The sequence below is a fragment of the Schistocerca gregaria genome, chromosome 2, assembly GCF_023897955.1.
Source record: "Schistocerca gregaria isolate iqSchGreg1 chromosome 2, iqSchGreg1.2, whole genome shotgun sequence".
Classification (NCBI taxonomy): domain Eukaryota; kingdom Metazoa; phylum Arthropoda; class Insecta; order Orthoptera; family Acrididae; genus Schistocerca; species Schistocerca gregaria.
The window spans coordinates 25,645,506-25,665,428 of record NC_064921.1 but is presented as its reverse complement, the minus strand read 5'-3'; positions in this window follow the sequence as shown (position 1 = coordinate 25,665,428).

The window sequence follows — 19,923 nt, the reverse complement described above, 5'->3', positions numbered from 1 at the left end:
AAGTATTTGGTTATATCATCGCTAGGCTCACTGAACTCTTCTGAATTCTACATGTCATGTGTGGTCTGGCGTCTCCTTACCAGTAAAAGGGCCCAGGTTCAAACTAGTCAATTCCCTAAAAAACACGCTCAGAGCGTCGTTGCGCGAAAGTGGTAGGGAGACACGATATAGAACAAACAGACAACACCATGAATGTTTAGAAACCTACCTAACCTAAGGACAGCACACAACACCCAGTCATCACGAGGCTGAGAAAATCCCTGACCCCGCCGGGAATCGAACCCGGGAACCCGTAAAGGGGACTAGAACATTCCGTATGACGTATGATTGTACATTATCTTGATAAAAAACGATATATAGTAATTAATGGTGAAAATTAAGCCCTGAAATGTCCAAGCAATGCAAACACATACTTATTATATTCCAGAAAATAATTTCGAAATGCGGTCTGACTTTTCTAGAAATAATCAGATGCACACACTTTGATAATCTTGGTCGGCCGGTGTGGCCGAGCGGTTCTAGGCGCTACAGTGTGCAACCACGCGACGGCTACGGTCGCCGGTTCGAATCCTGCCTTGGGCATGAATGTGTGTGATGTCCTTAGGATAGTTAGGTTTAAGTATTTCTAAGTTCTAGGGCACTGATGACCTCATCAGTTAAGTCCCATAGTGCTCAGAGCCATTTAAACCATTTGATAATCTTCGAAAACTAACAAATGGGTTTGTGTAGTTAATATTTGGATGCGTAAGGGCAGTGAATCAAAACGAAGAAATGTTGGCTTTCAGCTTACAGCGTCCAGCTCGGCAGTGAGGGTATTTCCTCAGATTGGTAAGCATTGACTGTACGCATCTGAATGAAAATATAAATCCTGAGTATCGTTTTTACGCGCTATCGTAGTAACGCGTGAAACCACTTCGCATGTTAATTAACAAACGGCAGTCGGTGAAACAGCACCAGTCGACTTATCTCCTTCTGAAATCGGATAGCACGTTGCCGACCGCTGTGGCCGAGCTGTTCTAGGTGCGTCGGTCCGGAACCGCGCTGCTGCTACGGTCGAAGGTTCGAATCCGGCCTGGGGCATGGATGTGTGTGATGTCCTTAGGTTAGATAAGTTTATGTAGTTCTTAGTCTAGGAGACTGATGACCTCAGATGGTAAGTCCCATAGTTCTCAGAGCCATTTGAACCATCTGATAGTACGTAAAAGAAAAACGTATTTGTTGTCTCGTCATTTCAACTCAGTATGTGATTTGTGATGCTCCGGGATATTTTTGGATCGTGAGGTGAACAAAGTAAGTTAAGTAACCGGAACATCACGTTCCCAATCCAAGACTCTGGAAAGTATTTCATAACTGAGAAGACGGTAACATCTTCGAATCTGCAAGCCGGAGAAGTGAAAAGATCGTATAATGCTCTATAATCAGCTTCCATTCAAACAGTTTTGAGAAACGTACAAGTTTCCGTTTTACCACGCGCAAGCTCACTAACCCAATTTTAATAGCGGACGAATGGAACATAAGCTTTGCCGATATTACGTAAACACATTAACTAAGCTTCACTGCGACAAGTAACTGAATTAGTGTCATCCAATTATTTGTAGACTGTAGAATTTTCCCACTAATACATATCACTACCAGAAAAGGCAGTCTTCTGTACAACCGAACAGACCTCCTTCGGACACAAAACTGAGCAGAAGAGCATGGCGAAACCATTTGCATATAAGGCCAGTATCTTCACTATAAAAAGAGATCATTCACAGCGCTTATGTTGGTTGACTGGAACAGGTCGTAAAGTACTAAGAAGATAATTGTCGCGAAACACTAAAGGCAAACTACAAATGGAAGAAATTAAAGTCACGTATCAACAGGCAACTTCCAGTATGCGTGCAGCCTTCTAACCACAGCTGTTGCTATCTTGGAAAATGAGAGGGCCCATTGCGAAAGCGACCCTTGGTGACGGAATCTGTTGAAATAACATCCTGCATCATGTTTTTTGTAGACCTAACGAATGGCACCAATTTATTTTACCACAAGCTCTTCGAAAAGATCACACAGCCATCTCTGACCAGACACTGTGGGTTAAACTCTTCATTGGGCCGTCGGTACACCCGACGCTACGTCTTGTGTGAACAGAGGTGAAGCCGTGACTCGTCGCACTATTTTACAAGCCTCCATTCAGCTGCTGTCCAGTTTTTGTGTTGTGAAATTATGTGTGTCGCTGTATGTGAGGTACCCGCTGTAAGCCTTAGCCATTAGTCCTTCATCTTGTGAGGTAGATCGAGTGAGGAAGGTCTCTAACCCTACATGTTTTATGGTGCCCAGACAGCGTGCTAATGGACCTGCACATGGTAAACGCACTTCCCTTGGCATAGCGTATCACGCCACGGACTGCAGGACTCGCACTAGAGATCAGAAACGGAGCAAGTATGTCTCTATGTTCCACGAATATGACGAGTCAGACAAGGGATAATCCCTCCCCCCTCCCCCAGCATCCCTCTCACATTTAGTGGTAAGCAGGCCCAGTGCATAGACGGTCACAAAGTGAACACAGGTCAAGCATGAAAACGGGAAGAAGGTGTACTGAACCGTGAAAAAAAGGAAAATACAAACAGTGAACGGTCCAAGCGCTAGACTTGAAAGGCAGAGCAACGCCTAAGAACCAAGGCGACGACGCTATGTGGACACGGTGTTGGACTGCTATGGGGATGAGCCGTGTTCAAACCTTGATTGTGCGAAGAATTTTCTTCCGCTCTTCGCTGTATTTAAAATTTGTGGCTGTGTCGTGGAGTAACGTTCTTTTGCTACAGCAAGGTGTAAAGCAGAGAGCTATACATAAGCGCAAAAGATACTGGTACAGGTATGCGTATTCTAATACAGAGATATGTAAACAGGCAGAATACGCCGCTGCGGTCGGCAACGCATATGGAAAACAACAAGTGTCTGGCGCAGCTGTCAAATCGATTACTGCCACTGCAATGGAAAGTTATCAGGATTTAAGTGAGTTTCAGTATGGTGTTATAGTCGGATAATGAGCGATGAGGCACAGCAAAAATGGTTCAAATGGCTCTGAGCACTATGGGACTTAACATCTGTGGTCATCAGTCCCCTGGAACTTAGAACTACTTAAACCTAACTAACCTAAGGACATCACACACATCCATGCCCGAGGCAGGATTCGAACCTGCGACCGTAGCGGTCATGCGGTTCTAGACTGAAGCGCCTAGAACCGCACGGCCACACCGGCCGGCTGAGGCACAGCATCTCCGAGGCAACGACGAAGTGGATATTTTCCCGTACGACCATTTCACGAGCGTACCGTGAATATCAGGAATCCGGCAAAACATCAGATCTTCGACATAGCTGGTGCTTGAAAAAGATCCTCCAACAACGGGACAAACGACGACTGAAGAGAAACGTTCAACGAGACAGAAGTGCAACACTCTCGCAAACTACTGCAGATTTCACTGCTGCGCCATCAAGTGCCAGCGTGCAAACCATTCAACGAAACGTAATCGATAGGAGCTTTCAGAGCCGAAGGCAACTCGTGTGGCCTTGATGACTGCACAACAGAAAGCTTTACAACTCGCCTGGGCTCGTCAACACCGACAGTGGACTTTCGATGACTGGAAACATGTTGCCTGGTCGGACGAGTCTAGTTTCTAATTGTATCGAGCGGATAGACGTGTACGGGTATGGAGACAACCTTATTAATCCATGGGCCCTGCATGTCAGCAGGGGACTGTTCAAGCTGGTGGAAGCTCCATAATCGGTTGGGGCGTGTGCAGATGGATTAATATGGGAACACTGATATGGCTAGGTACGTCTCTGACAGGTGATACGTACTTAAGCATCCATTCATTTCCATATTGCATTTCGATGGACTTGAACGATTCCAGCCGGACAATTCGACACCCCAAACGCCCAGAATTTCTCCAGGAACCCTCTCCTGAAATTAAACACTTCCGCTGACCACCAAACTCCCAAGACGTGAACATTATTGAGTATATCTGTTATGCCTTGGAACGTGCTGTTCAGAAGACGTCTCCACTCCCTCGTGCTCTAACGGATTTATGGACAGCCCTGCAGGATTCATGGTCTCAGCTCCCTCCAACACTACTTCAGGCATTAGTGGGGTCCATGCCACGTCGTGTTGCGACATTTCTGCTTGCTCGCGGGAGCTTGCACGATGTTAGCCTGGTGCACCAGTTTCTTTGGCCCTCCAGTGTATAACGACAGTGGATTCTGTTATTGTTTTTTTTCTTTATTTGCACTGCAAGTTCCATAGGACGAAATTGAGGAGCAAGTCTCCTAGTTTATGGAACGTGTCAGTACATGTAATTATATCATAAATGTAATGAAAGACAAAAACAAGACGTTTATCAACCCGAAAAAAATCAAGCCATAAGTTTAAGTAAACGCAGTCAACAGTACGACTACAATCAGCTTAAATTTTCAAAAAACTCCTCGACAGAATAAAAGGAATGACCCATGTGGAAACTCTTCACTTTTGGTTTCAAAGCTCGTGGATTACTGCTAAGATATTTGAATTCTCGTGCTATCTTAATGAAAATGGATGCAGCAGTATACTGCACACTTTCCTGCACAATAATTAAGGTAGTCCGTGGCAACTGCAGGTTTGATTTCTGTCGAGTATTTACTGAGTGAAAATTGGGAGCAAGTTGATATTGTTAAGAAGCAATGACAGTAAGAAATATGTATATAATAGAGAGAGAGAGAGGCAAGTGTCAAAATACCCAGACTAGTGGACGAGAGGTTCGTGAACTTATTGCCCGAACCGCCCGTTTCTGAAGCAAAAATATCCTTTTCGAATGGGAAGAGTTACCCCAAAACACCATATGGCATAAGCGAATGAAGGAATCAAAGTGGACTAATTTTCACTTCAGATTCCCTTTGAATAGGAAAAAAGACAGCATTAAGTCTTTGAAGAACATCCTAAATGTGGGCTTTCCACGACAGTTTAGTATACATCTGAGCACCTAGAAATTTGAGCTGTTCAGTTTCACTAATCATATGCTCATTCTGCGAAATTTAATCGTCAGGTTCTGTTGAATTGAGAGTTAGAAACAGTAAAAACTGAGTCTTACTGTGGTTTACCGTAAGTTATTGTCTACAAGCCATGAACTTATGAACTGGACTATTTGAAACCGAGCCAATGTTGCACACAGCATCCTGTACTACCAAGGTAGTGTCATCTACAAACAGAAATATTTTAGAGATTCCCCTAATATTATAGGGCATATCATTTGTATAAATAAGGAACCGGAGTGGCCCCAACACTGATCCCTGCGGCACGCGCCCCCACCACCCCCCACTTGACTATATCCCACTCTGACCCCACTTAATTCTCAACATTGTGAATAATGACCTTTAACTGTCTGTTGCTAAAACAAGAGGTGAACCATTTGCGAGCTACTCCCCATATTCCACAAAGCTCCAACTCCTGTACCAATATTTTGTGTTTAAGCCAGTCAAATACTTAAATAAAAAATATGCCTAGCGTTCAAAACCTTTTGTTTAAACCATCCAGCGCCACACAGAGAAAAAGAATGTAGCATTTTCCGTGGTTAACCGACTTCTAAGTTCAGACTGTACATTTGATATCAAATTTTGTAATATAAAGTTATCAATTATCCTCACATACACAGCGTTTTCAATAACTTCTGTGAGACGCCTAATTGGTATCCCGCCTTGTGATGTCGAGAGTTAGTGTGCGATAACAGTTATTGCAGTAAGCTACATTTCAGTACAGGCCGCAGTATTGGAGCCACAGGCTGTGAAGGAGACAGCAAGTTCTGTCCCAGCAATGAGTCATGGGCACATGTTGCTACTGCAGCCTGTGAATGTGCCAGCATGTCACTTAACAGGAGCTTATATTCATTCCACTTACGAATATAAATGAACCATATTAAATATTATTCAATAATTTTCAAAATCGGTACACTAGTTTTTGTTATACAGGAGAAGATTGTATAAAAATTTTAATGTTGTAACTATCATATTTTCATAAATAGAGAAAATTAATTAAAAAGTCAAAAACCGACACTTATAGAATTAAATTCAGTTGGGAACTATAACAGATTATCTTCTGAGCTCATTTGAAAACATAACCAGAACTCTCAATGGGCAGAATTATTTAATTAAGATTTTCATTTTAAAACTTTAACTCCTTTACGTTTTCACAATATAAAAATCAGGCAGAATTATTATTTGAGTGTAATATTATTGTGGGAGTTAATGAGAGTGTGTGAAAGTGTGTATGTGGTACATACGTTAAATTTCGAGATTAAATTTATGTAATACACTGCGTAATCATAGCGTGGGGAGGATGTTTCTGCCCACTTTGCTGATGACATATGTCTACGTACGTGTACTTGCTTTTGTAAGGAGGCAGCCAGACTAACAGATGAAAGTAAAATCATATCATAAATTTATTCCAAGTTTAATTTTCTTTTCATTTGGTTTTATTAAATCATATACCAGCACTTGCATGTTGGAATGACGTAAATGCCTCTGTGAATAGTGATTGGTGCAGGCCGGTTTTAGCGCGAGAATGATATCGAATAATTCTCTTGATTGGCCAACGTAAATCATCGGGCAATCAGAGTTGCGCATTACCAGCACACTGCTAGATAGATATGCGGTGGTAGAATCAGCATCAGTGGAGTCGCTGGGCAGCTATTGAATGCGCAGGTCATGTTGAACGTTTCCATCTGCATAATGGGTAAAGCGAAGAAGTTATTGGAATTTCGCGTCTAGATTGTGTTGCTGTAAAAGCAATTGCATTTACGGACAGTTTTGTGAAGTTAGGAAGTTCTAGAATTGTTTTTTTTTTTTGAAAGACAAATGCCTGTTAACTTTCGGCCTTTATTAAAATTCCACGTGACCTTTTTCGTATCTGTATATGGAATATTTGGCAATCTTTAACAGAAATCCACTGAAAAGGACTGAAAGCGGAACTCAGAGATAGTAGCGGAGTATTGACTGTGAAATCGTGTAATTCTTCTGGTTGGACTTAAGTGCATTTCTGGCAACCCTTCCGTGTGTACTGGGTTGGTTGAACTGTGAACTGAGGACCGTGATGTTCGCTAATTACATGTGGGCTGATGACAGGTATATTTTTTTTAACTGAAATGGAATAAAAGGCTCTTTTCAGAATTTTGACATTTCACTGACAGAAAGAAGCAACCCCTTTCCGGCCGCAAAGTATTATAATAATTTACAGGATAGCTTGCTACCAGAGTTTACGCGGACTTTTCACTACACGTATTGGCAGCGTTTTCTTCAACGCTGCTTTGACGTCGTCAGCGCTGTACATACGTATGCAGAGAAACGGGCTGGCTATGTGCCGCCGTACTGAGGTAGGTGGAGCTATTTGCAGTGTTGCAGTGAACAGTACGACAAACGAGCAGACTATTTAACTCCCCCATCGCCGTAACGTGCTCTCACCGTCCATCACATTTTCTTGCGAATGTATTCTTACCACGTCATTCCTTCTCTTTAAACAATGTATAGTATGACAAGTGCTAAGACTACACAAAAAGAACAAACATGTCAATGGCCCGGCGGACAGCCCGAAATTTTATGAAAAAAATGAAAATAAATGAGATGAGGGAGATTCAAACACTGCTCAGCCGCTTTGCACGCCAAAATCGTGACCACGTAACGACTACGCCGCCGATCTTCCAGTTCGGTCGATGTTGCACTTCTTATACTTGGACCGTTCACTGCTTCTATTTTGCATCTTTTGTTTCACAGTTCAGTACACCTTCTTCCTGTTTTCGTTCTTGACCTGTGTTCAGTTTTTGACGGGCCGTCCACGGGGACATCTCACCACTGAATCTGAGGCGGGGGAACGGTGTGCGATTGGGAGTTTCCCTTGTGAGAACCGTAGCGCTGCGATCGCCTCATACACGTCGATTCGTTCTGTCTTGCTGAAGCATGTAGGAGTGTAAGGCTAGTCGTGACTTAATGTTAGTGCGGAAGGTGAGTACACGGTCTTGCTGTTCTAAAGTAGCGATGACAAGATGGTGTGACTAATTATCGCGATCACATGGCCTTTGACGACCTGTTTTTGTGGGATTGTCGAGAGCGTGACGAAAATTATCGATGGAAAATAAACAATGGCGAAGATCTTCCATTAGAGGAGGGTTTACAACTGAAGTTTCACGCTGCAGTCCATGCAACACACAAAAGACGTACACCTTTCGTCCAGCGCAAAACAAAATGGTTGTAGTCTTGTTTATTCTGCCTCCACGATGAGAAAACATAAGTGTCGTATCAAACGAAAACTCGGTATAGAGTAACATCACTGACTTATTCCTGCGACAAAAAGCGTGTTATTTTTGTGTTCATTTCGTCATGGCAACTAGCATTTTTGGACTAAGAGCTAGTTGTGTAGCTTACCATTTATTTCTGATATATATTTTAATATACAATCACCATTTACAGATCCCGCTTCATCCTCATATTACGCTTTCTGGTACCGTCGAAACATACGCGGTATCGCCTGGAAAGTGTGTATATGTAAACGTAATGTTATACATTGTCTTAATAGACATACATTAATTATTGAAATAAATTTGCAGCAGTCTTCGGAAAACCTTTTCTTGTACATACCTAAATGTACGAATAAATACAACAATATTCACTGCTTAAATATCGGTGATTATATTGGTGCGTAACTTGCATCTGTCGTTTAGGCACGTCGGACATGTCAACTTGCACTAGATAATGACTATTAACGAATAGTAATTTATAGTTTACTGGCGGATATTTCTGTAAAAACGGTTGCGTATGTTGGAATGTCGCAAGTCCACAGCTATATCTGCAAACTCGTGTACTCGCTCCCCTTTCCGAGCGTGTCGAGACCACTTGTGTAGGACATCAGACTCAGGTGAAGCCTGGGCAGCGGCGGAGAGTCAAGAGTCTGGTCTACAGAGATGACGACATAGGTCTCGCTCGTGACCTCATTTCTGATCTGTAGCAGGTAACTGCTGATCGTTTGAAGAAAAAAAAATACTGTACGCCATGTACTCTGCGTGTAACGAAGCTAAAGAGGGTAAAACATTTACTTTCGTTAACAAAAGGTTTATTACCGATGGACTAATCAGAAGAGATTTACCTTTTGACAGAAAACTGTTGTGGTTGGCAGGAGAGCCAACACCGTGTTACTAGAGGAGGCCGAAAGGCACGCGATTTAGCTCACACAGGCTGGCGTGAGGTCTGGAACAGAACAACGAAATTAGAATTTAGAATCAACGGACGTAGCTGGTGGAATACTTAACTTTAATCCATTAATGACGAACGTCGCTCTTGACGGTACATGATTCATAATATCAATAGTAACTGATATGGCGCCTTGCTAGGTCGTAGCAAATGACGTAGCTGAAGGCTATGCTAACTATCGTCTCGGCAAATGAGAGCGTATTTTGTCAGTGAACCATCGCTAGCAAAATCGGCTGTACAACTGGGGCGAATGCTAGGAAGTCTCTCTAGACCTGCCGTGTGACGGCGCTCGATCTGCAATCACTGATAGTGGCGACACGCGGGTCCGACGTGTATTAACGGACCGCGCCCGATTTAAAGGCTACCACCTAGCAAGCGTGGTGTCTGGCGGTGACACCACATTCCTCCGCCGCAAATCGGCGTGCGGTTGTGGCAGAAGGCTCCCGCCCGCCGTGGGGAGGACGCCATGTTGACGTATGCGACGATGTGGGGAGCCTAACAACAGGCGATGATGTGCCACCTGCACCCTGCCATTCGGACCGCGGGGAGCTAGGAAACGCCTGAAAACCTGCTCCAGGGTGCACGCCAACATGCGGAGCATCCGCCCGTAGAGAGACGGGAGGGACCGAAGGGTCGACCTCCATCGTGCCGGGGCACCCGACGGGCGAAGACGACATATGGTCCGGAGCGGCCAAGAGTTCCATGTCGGAGGACAACTGGTCACGGGAAGCGATCGGCGGCGCGTGACCCAGGAAGGCGCCCGGCGGTTGCAGCGACGCGTCCACTGCGGGCGCCGCCGGCGGGAGAACAGGCGGCGGCGGCGCGTCGCCATGGGACAAAATGGAAGGCTGCGTCGGTAACACCTGGGGCTGAGGCAAGCCAGTAGATGGGTCCCCGGGGCGCTGACCGGACGGCAGGGTCGCTGAAAGCAGACGGCGAGCGGTAGATCCCGTGCGACGACAGAGGCGCAGCTGATTGAGATGCCGACGAACTTCACCAGAGGCCCCCAAAACCAGACACATAGCGCATCCGAGGAGGCAAAGAATGCGCCCTTCGAGCCAACGCCCTGAACCTCGATAGTGGCGATAGTAGACAACGTCGCCTGGAACAAAAGCAGGTGTCTGCCGCTGCACACGGACCTGAAGCGGCGTATGTAGCAAAGACATCAAGGTTCGATGAGGGCGACCGTGGAGCAACTCAGCCGGCGAGCGACCATCTCGGGGCTGAGAGCGATACGAGGACAAAAAGAGCAATAACGAGTCCTCCCGAGAATGCGACTCTTTCAACTTCAACACCTGTGACTTGAAAGTCCTGACCAATCGGTCAGCGGCACCGTTTGACTGTGGCGAAAACGGCGCGAACGTCAGACGTTGAATACTATTGGCCTTGCAGAATGACTGAAATACTGCGGACATGAATTGTGGGCCATTGTCGGAAACAATAGTCTGTGGAAGACCTTCAATGCAAAAGATAGCGGGTAACGCTTGGATGGTGGCAGATAGCGTCGCGGAAGACATCCGGACAACAAAAGGAAAATTACTGAATGAATCTACCACAATCAACCATCGAGCATTCCACAATGGACCAGCAAAATCAATGTGTAAGCGTTGCCAAGGGGAATGGCTTTTGGCCATGCAAAGATTTTCCGCGGTGGTGCTGATTGTTCTTCGGCACACACCATGCAAGAAGAGCACGTATTCGTAATTGCCGCATCGATTCCGAACCAAGTACTGTGCTGACGAGCAAGTTGTTTCGTAGTCACTATACCCCAATGTCCTTGTTGGAGAAGCTGTAAGACAGAGGATTGTAACGAACGTGGTACCACGACCCTGGACTGATCATTATCAGAACGCAACAGCAAAACACCATGTGGTACAAAAAGTCTCTCCTTGTGAGCAAAAAATCGGCGAACCAACGGGTCCCCGATCCGTGACTTTGACAAGGGCCATTGCGTAGCAACAAAACGCAGAACGGGAGCAACGACATGGTTGGCAGCTGTGGCTGTAGCTATACGACGAAAATCAATCGGAAACGATTCGACGACGTCATCGGTTTCCGCATCAATGAACATGCAAGCAAGTTCGGAGGAATCGAATGCCCTATCTTCAACAACAGGCAAGCGTGACAACGCATCGACGTTTCCGTGCTTGGCAGTGGACCGATGCAAGATATCGTAGCGGTACTGCGAGAGGAAAATAGACTAGCGGATGAATTTCTGCGCTGTACGTGGAGGAACAGGCTTGTTCGGATGAAAATGCGATGTCAAAGATATGTGGTCTGTGATTATGGTAAAGCGACGACCATATAAGAAATCATGAATCTTTGTAACACCAAATACGAGAGCCATTGCTTCTTTATCGATCTGTGAATAATTTCTTTGAGCAGACGAGAGCAATTTGGACGCAAAGGCAATAGGGCGATCGTGCGATCCATCTTTGTGCGCAAGCACAACCCCGATCCCGAAATCCGATGCATCCACCATCAACAAAATGGGCTTCTGGGGATCGAATGGCGTAAGGCAAGTATTGGAAAGCAACGCCGATTTCAACTGGCGAAAGGCGCGTTCGCATTTCGTCGTCCAGACGAACACCCTTACGGCGTAAGCGATGAAGCGGAGCTGAAATGGAAGAGGCATGCGGCCCATATTGATGGTAATACGTAATTTTCCCCAGCACACTCTGTAGCTGCTTCAAATTCCGCCGCGAAGGCAAGTCTTGTATGGCACGAAGGTGCGTGGGACTGGGATGTATGCCTTGGGCATTTGAGTACATGTCCCAAGTATGGCAAGTCCCGAGCAAAAAAACACACATTTGTCCTTCCGCAAGCGAAGACCATTTTGTCGCAAGACCTGAAATAATGCTCTGAGATTGGCCAAATGTTCTTCTTCCTTCTTTCCGGAGATCACAATATCGTCCAGATAATTTTCTGCAGTAGGGACCGACGCACAAACAGTTTGTAGATATTGCTGAAATAATGCAGGGGCGGAAGCACACCCCAATGGTAGTCGTTTGAATCGATAAAAACCAAGATGCATGGTAACCACAAAACGCGCTGGGATTCTTCGTCCACCGGTATTTGCAAGTACGCATCTGCTAGGTCCAACTTCGAAAAATATTTACCCGGGTACAGTTTGTCAAAAAGATCTTCCGGGCGGGGTAAAGGAAAAGTTGCAATCACTAGTTGTGGATTCACTGTTACCTTGAAGTCCACACAAAGTCTCAATTTTCCCGAAGGTTTTGGCAAAATTACTAGGGGTGATGCCCAGAGAGAAGCCTGCACACGTTCTGTTACACTTTGTGATTCCAAATTGTGTAATGTTTTTGCGACCTCATCACGCAATGCGTGGGCAACATTGCGCGATCTGAAAAATTTCGGTTGCGCGTTTACTTTCAGTTCCAAATGTGCTTTATAATTTTTATCGCAACTGAGGCCCGGTGCAAAAATGTCTGCAAATTCTTCACAGACGAGAAACACTGTCTGAAGGCACAGTCTGGTTCACTGATACAACCTGATTTACTATAGACAAGTTAAACAACTGAAATAAATCGGAACCAAACAAGTTCACTGCAGAAGAAGAACGAAGGACGTAAAATGACACACGTTTTGTTTGTCCTTTGTATGTTGCAAGAAGGCTGCACTCTCCTAACACAGATATACCTTGACCTTAATAACTACGTATCCTAACATTTGCGGCACGCAACGGAGGTGTGCCCAGCAGTTTGTAAGTGTCTTGATTGATCAGTGAAACTGCAGCTCCTGTATCGAGCTGGAATGGTATCACTTTTCCGTTAATATCCAAGTCTACAAAAAGTTTATTGTCCTGCTGACGACAAGAGCGACTGTCTCGTGCAACGTGAACTGTGACTGGTACATAATCACTTGCGACTTGACGGGAGTTCCGGCGATGTCGACACACACTATTTTTGGGACGAACACAGTCACTTTTAGAGAGAGTGGTACTGCGCGGAGTGGAATGAACTACATGAATTTCCATTGGCGAAGTTTCGAAAGCCGGAGTATCCTTGGTTCGATTCCGATTCCGGCGCGAAGCAAAGGGCCTGGAACGGTTTTGAGCTTCCGATCTGATCTTTTTCTGGCAAACACTCTGAACATGTCCTTTTTTATTACAATAAAAGCAAATAGCTTGGCGTGAAGGGCAATTCTCGCGCGAATGTTTTGTAGCACACCGCGGGCTTTTGCTAGCCGACGCGGCACACGTGGCTGAGAGCCTGGCGGCAGCGGCGCGGTCGGGCGCGAGGACTGTCTACAGCTCCGTGCAGCTCGCCCGGCGGGCCGGTTAACCTGACACACTGCTGGCGAAATTTCAAATGAATCCTGAACAAAGTCAAGTGTGTCCTGCCGATCCAATATGTCCATCACTTGTTGAAGGGAGGGATTTACTAGTTTCAAAATCCCCTCATACGAACATCAGAAACGTTCTGTGCTATTGCATCACGTACCACAGTATCTGAATAAGGGAGTCCACATTGACACTCAAAAGCACAATCCCTAGTAAGGCGTTGCAAGGTTGCAACCCACTCCCGATTAGTCTGACCTGCCGTACGTTTTGTACGAAAGAAGGTATACCTATTCACAACTACATAGACTGACTCTTTGAAATATGCATCTAATGCAGCCAAAATTTCTTCGTAGGACAGAGTTGCTACGTAGCGTCGGGGAAATAATTTGACTATCACACGGTACGTGGTCACCCATACTGAAGAAAGGAGAAAAGGCTGCCGCTCGTTACCTTGAATTCTGAAGGCGGCGAGATGGAATCCAAATTGGCGTGACCACTCAGTCCAGCTTTCCAGTGCAGCATCAAAAGGTCGAAAAGTGGGTGCAACAGCGTGTTGCGACTGCGTTAGCGGCGAAGCGGCTGCTGCCGCATCGTTTTGCATCGCATGTTGATCCTGGACGAGCTATCCAAGGGCATCCAGTAAGGCCTACGTCTGCTAATTCTGTAAGCGATAAAATTGGGACAGTACATCTGGAGATTGCCGCGAAGCCATTACACACGGAAATCAGGGCAATATCGATAAGAACGCGGTTTTGCCTCGTCGCCAATGTTGTGGTTGGCAGGAGAGCCAACACAGTGTTACTAGAGGAGGCCGAAAGGCACGCGATTTAGCTCCGCAGGCTGGCGTGAGGTCTTTAACAGGACAAGGAAATTCGAATTTGGAAACAACGAACGTAGCTGGTGGAATACTTAACTTCAATCAATTTATGACGAACGTCGCTCTTGACGGTACATGATTCGTAATATCAATAGTAATTGAATATGGCGCCTTGCTAGGTCGTAGCAAATGACGTAGCTGAAAGCTATGCTAACTATCGACTCGGCAAATGAGAGCGTATTTTGTCACTGAACCATCGCTAGCAAAGTCGGCTGCACAACTGGGGCGAGTGCTAGGAAGTCTCTCTAGACCTGCCGTGTGGCGGCCCTCGTTCTGCAATTACTGATAGTGGCGACTCGCGGGTCCGACGTATACTACCTGACCGCGGCCGATTTAAAGGCTACCACCTAGCAAGTGTGGTGTCTGGCGGTGACACCACAAAAACCAATTGCTATGAAGCTCGGTCGCGCAAAGAACAAAGGTCTTCCCCAATTACAGCTGTTGCTGTCACCAAAGCAGAGATATCCAAGTGATAGTTCTGCCACCACGCTACTACACTTTAAATTACGACTCGCAGTGTTTTACCAAATGTCGGATCACTTTAGCACAAGACCCAACAGCCTTCAACGAGTTTCGTACTACTGTCATGTAGACAGAAACATGATGCACAGGTGTGTCGGTAACTTACGTGAGAAGTGACTAAGTAGTAAAACTACGTCGCTGTTTCTAATACCAAGGGATGGCGCTGAAGATGCTGCTGGTACGAACTACCGATGGTGAAACTGCGCTCAGCGTTAAACAGCATGATGGAGCGCAGAAGATGTCGTAGCTTCTCCGTAGCTCTTGTCGTGCGTAAATCCACAACTTCTACCGCTGATGCATCGTTGTTTTATCGGGCACTTTCACGGACTTCAGTAATAGCTGAAGCACAGACGGCTCGAATCGCAAGGCAGCAAACGAAACAAGGCTGCAGTTAAATATCAATGCTTCTTTTTTGTAATCTCATCAAGCGTAGTAGACGGCTAGGAAAGATATGGTGCCTCGACCACACTGGTAACTGTCAATGCTATTTTGTTTTTATACTTGATCGCAGTTTTCATAGTAATGGAAACACACGATACAATGCGATAAATCGTAATAAAACAATATTTCGCTAAGAATACGCGGGTAAACCTCAACATAAACGACGTCTGCCGTCTTGTAAAACTTTCTGTCAATTAAAATTGCTCTCAAACACGTCAAACACGATATATGTTTGACAAATATGTCAAACTGCACCGCACACTGTCAAATATTTGGAAAGGGTAGTTAAGTCTGAGAAAACGTTTGATCGTTTACGGGAACCTTTACCTGGACCCTCGCCGCATGATCGACCGACGTACCGATTACGTCACGCCATCGATCCCGCTCCAAACGTTTCGACGCGGCTTTGATACAGTGGGCCTTGCGCAACACATGGAAACGGGACTTAAGCTACCAGGACCCCCCCCCCCCCCCCCCCCTGCAGTAAGTCGTCACAGCAAGGCCGTCCGATGACGCACGGCTTGTGTCGGGCGTCGCCGCATCTGTACACTGCCTCCACAAGGCAGCGAACCAAAGACCACTGAATGAGTGTCCATCCCGAGCACAGGCTGCCGCTCCGCCATCCCGTAGCCATCAGCCGCCATCCACCAGAATACTTCGGTGGCCGGGCCGGCGCTACCGTCCACGGGGAACGCCGGCGTCGGCACGAGGATCACCTCCTTTCGTCTGCAGTCTGTCTTTTCCAAAGGACTGAGCCTTGTCTTTTCGTGTTCATCAATAAAGTGTTCTAAAGTGTTCGCTACCTTCTTCGTCCGCTCCATCCCCATTCCAGCAGAGCACTAGTTCTCCACTCCTACCTTGCAATGAACCCCGTTACATTACTGGTGTCAGAATACCTGCCGGAACTGCAAATGGTCGTGCAACGGAGACTAGAAGAGAAGGATGTGTGGTGCCAACAAGTGTTTTATTTTGAGCCTGCCTTGCTGTGTTTGTCTTTTCTTTTCTGTTTTGGATATACACTCCTGGAAATGGAAAAAAGAACACATTGACACCGGTGTGTCAGACCCACCATACTTGCTCTGGACACTGCGAGAGGACTGTACAAGCAATGATCACACACACGGCACAGCGGACACACCAGGAACCGCGGTGTTGGCCGTCGAATGGCGCTAGCTGCGCAGCGTTTGTGCACCGCCCCCGTAAGTGTCAGCCAGTCTGCCGTGGCATACGGAGCTCCATCGCAGTCTTTAACACTGGTAGCATGCCGCGACAGCGTGGACGTGAACCGTATGTGCAGTTGACGGACTTTGAGCGAGGGCGTATAGTGGGCATGCGGGAGGCCGGGTGGACGTACCGCCGAATTGCTCAACACGTGGGGCGTGAGGTCTCCACAGTACATCGATGTTGTCGCCAGTGGTCGGCGGAAAGTGCACGTGCCCGTCGACCTGGGACCGGACCGCAGCGACGCACGGATGCACGCCAAGACCGTAGGATCCTACGCAGTGCCGTAGGGGACCGCACCGCCACTTCCCAGCAAATTAGGGACACTGTTGCTCCTGGGGTATCGGCGAGGACCATTCGCAACTGTCTCCATGAAGCTGGGCTACGGTCCCGCACACCGTTGAACCGTCTTCCGCTCACGTCCCAACATCGTGCAACCCGCCTCCAGTGGTGTCGCGACATGCGTGAATGGAGGGACGAATGGAGACGTGTCGTCTTCAGCGATGAGAGTCGCTTCTGCCTTGGTGCCAATGATGGTCGTATGCGTGTTTGGCGCCGTGCAGGTGAGCGCCACAATCAGGACTGCATACGACCGAGGCACACAGGGCCAACACCCGGCATCATGGTGTGGGGAGCGATCTCCCACACTGGCCGTACACCTGTGCTGATCGTCGAGGGGACACTGAATAGTGCACGGTACATCCAAACCGTCATCGAACCCGTCGTTCTACCATTCCTAGACCGGCAAGGGAACTTGCTGTGCCAACAGGATAATGCACGTCCGCATGTATCCCGTGCCACCCAACGTGCTCTAGAAGGTGTAAGTCAACTACCCTGGCCAGCAAGATCTCCGGATCTGTCCCCCATTGAGCATGTTTGGGACTGGATGAAGCGTCGTCTCACGCGGTCTGCACGTCCAGCACGAACGCTGGTCCAACTGAGGCGCCAGGTGGAAATGGCATGGCAAGCCGTTCCACAGGACTACATCCAGCATCTCTACGATCGTCTCCATGGGAGAATAGCACCCTGCATTGCTGCGAAAGGTGGATATACACTGTACTAGTGCCGATATTGTCCATGCTCTGTTGCCTGTGTCTATGTGCCTGTGGTTCTGTCAGTGTGATCATATGATGTATCTGACCCCAGGAATGTGTCAATAAAGTTTCCCCTTTCCTGGGACAATGAATTCACGGTGTTCTTATTTCAATTTCGAGGAGTGTATTATACGCTTGTAATGGTAGTTCTGAGCGAAATGTCTGTCCCTGAGAAAGCAAAAACCAAAGATTTTAGCTGACAACGAAGTTCTGTGTAGAGAAGTGAATCGTTTGAAGGGTAAAAGAAGGGAAGGGTTATCTTCGGGCATGGCTTCACCTATCCCTGATGCTGGTACGGTCCCATTCCTGTAACATTTTCTGGTAAATCTGGGGAAGGCATTTTTGTATTCGTGGATAACTTACATGTGACCACAAAGTTAGGGAACTGCGGTGATGAACAAATGTTAAGTATAGCATGTTCAAATCTGGTAGTCGATGCCAGTACGTATTTGATGTGCAATGAGGAATTGCGGGACGCTCAGTCTTTCGCAGACTTTCAGCGAAGTTTAGTGGATTGTTTATCGTGTATAGGGAGAATCAATAGGTTTTTTGATCACATCAACTAAATTAATAATATGATTATTAATGAGTTAACGGATGATGATCGTACCAGTGGACCCATTCTGCAGAAGGCAGAACAACGGGCACAAGGTGCCTCTTTGAGGACCATGCAGTCCGAAACGTGACAGGAAGTACGGATGGAGTTTCCGTGAACCGTGGACGGAAGAGTGGCAGTTTCGGTAACTATGATATTGATCCTGTAATTAGACCAAGGGAGAAGCGCATGGTGTTTAGTATGGATGTGGTATGTTACAGGTGTTGTGCTCTGGGGTACACTGAACCACAGTGTCAGAGGTGTGAGCAAATGGGTTGTTGTTATTGTGGTCATCAGTCCTGAGACTGGTTTGATGCAGCTCTCCATGCTACTCTATCCTGTGCAAGCTTCTTCATCTCCCAGTACCTACTGCAACCTACATCCTTTTGAATCTGCTTAGTATATTCATCTCTTGGTCTCCCTCTACGATTTTTACCCTCAACGCTGCCCTCCAATACTAAATTGGTGATCCCTTGATGTCTCAGAACATGTCTTACCAACCGATCCCTTCTTCTACTCAAGTTCTCCCTATTCAATACCTCCTCATTAGTTGTGTGATCTACCCATCTTATCTTCAGCATTCTTCTTTAGCACCACATTTCGAAATCTTCTATTCTCTTCTTGTCCAAACTATTTATCGTCCACGTTTCACTTCCATACATTGGCTACAATCCATACAAATACTTTCAGAAACGACTTCCTGACACTTATATCTATATCCGATGTTAACAAATTTCTCTTCTTCAGAAACGCTTTCCTTGCCTACATTTTATATCCTCTCTACTTCGTCCATCATCAGTTATTTTGCTCCCCAAATAACAAAACTCCTTTACTACTTTAAGTGTCTCATTTCCTAATCTAATTCCCTCGGCCTCACCCGACTTAATTCGACTACATTCCATTATCCTTGTTTTGCTTTTGTTGATGTTCTTCTTATACCCTCCTTTCAAGACACTATCCATTCCTGTGCTGTCTCTGACAGAATTACAATGTCATCGGCAAACCTCAAAGTTTTTATTACTCCTCCATGTGGTTACTCTGTCCAAAAATGCCACCAGGCTCACAGATTGTGGAGTCAGCGTAGCATTCACGGCTCTGCGTTAAACGCTACAAGGGGCGGTGTGAGCACTGTGTAACGCAAGCAGGACTGTGGGAAACGTCAATGTAAAATCAGTGGCAGACGTTTGTCTGTTCGTCTATATAAAGGGAAGATCGTGTACGTTGTTGTTGGATGAAGGTATCCGTTGCTTGACCGGATATGCTGAGAACGAGTATTTGAACCTGGCACGCTGTAGGTTGACTGGTATGTGTTACAAGGTGTGAATTCTTTCGGTTCCACTTTGTTGGGTTTCCGAGTTTGAGGGAGACACTTCCGAATATCTGTGGATGTTCTCCATTCCGTGGGCGTTAGCTACGATGTCATTCTCTGTCTGCACCTGCTGTGTAAACACAAAGCTAAAGACTATCTGCATCAGCACACAACAGTGTTGGATGAGTCATAGTTCCGTCTCAGCTTCATGGCTGAAAGACCTGCGTTGTCGCAGGGAACAGCTGAGACATCGGTAAGTCGATGAAACTGTGTACACGGACTCTTTGACTCGATTCGCAGGTTACGACACTGGAACGTAAG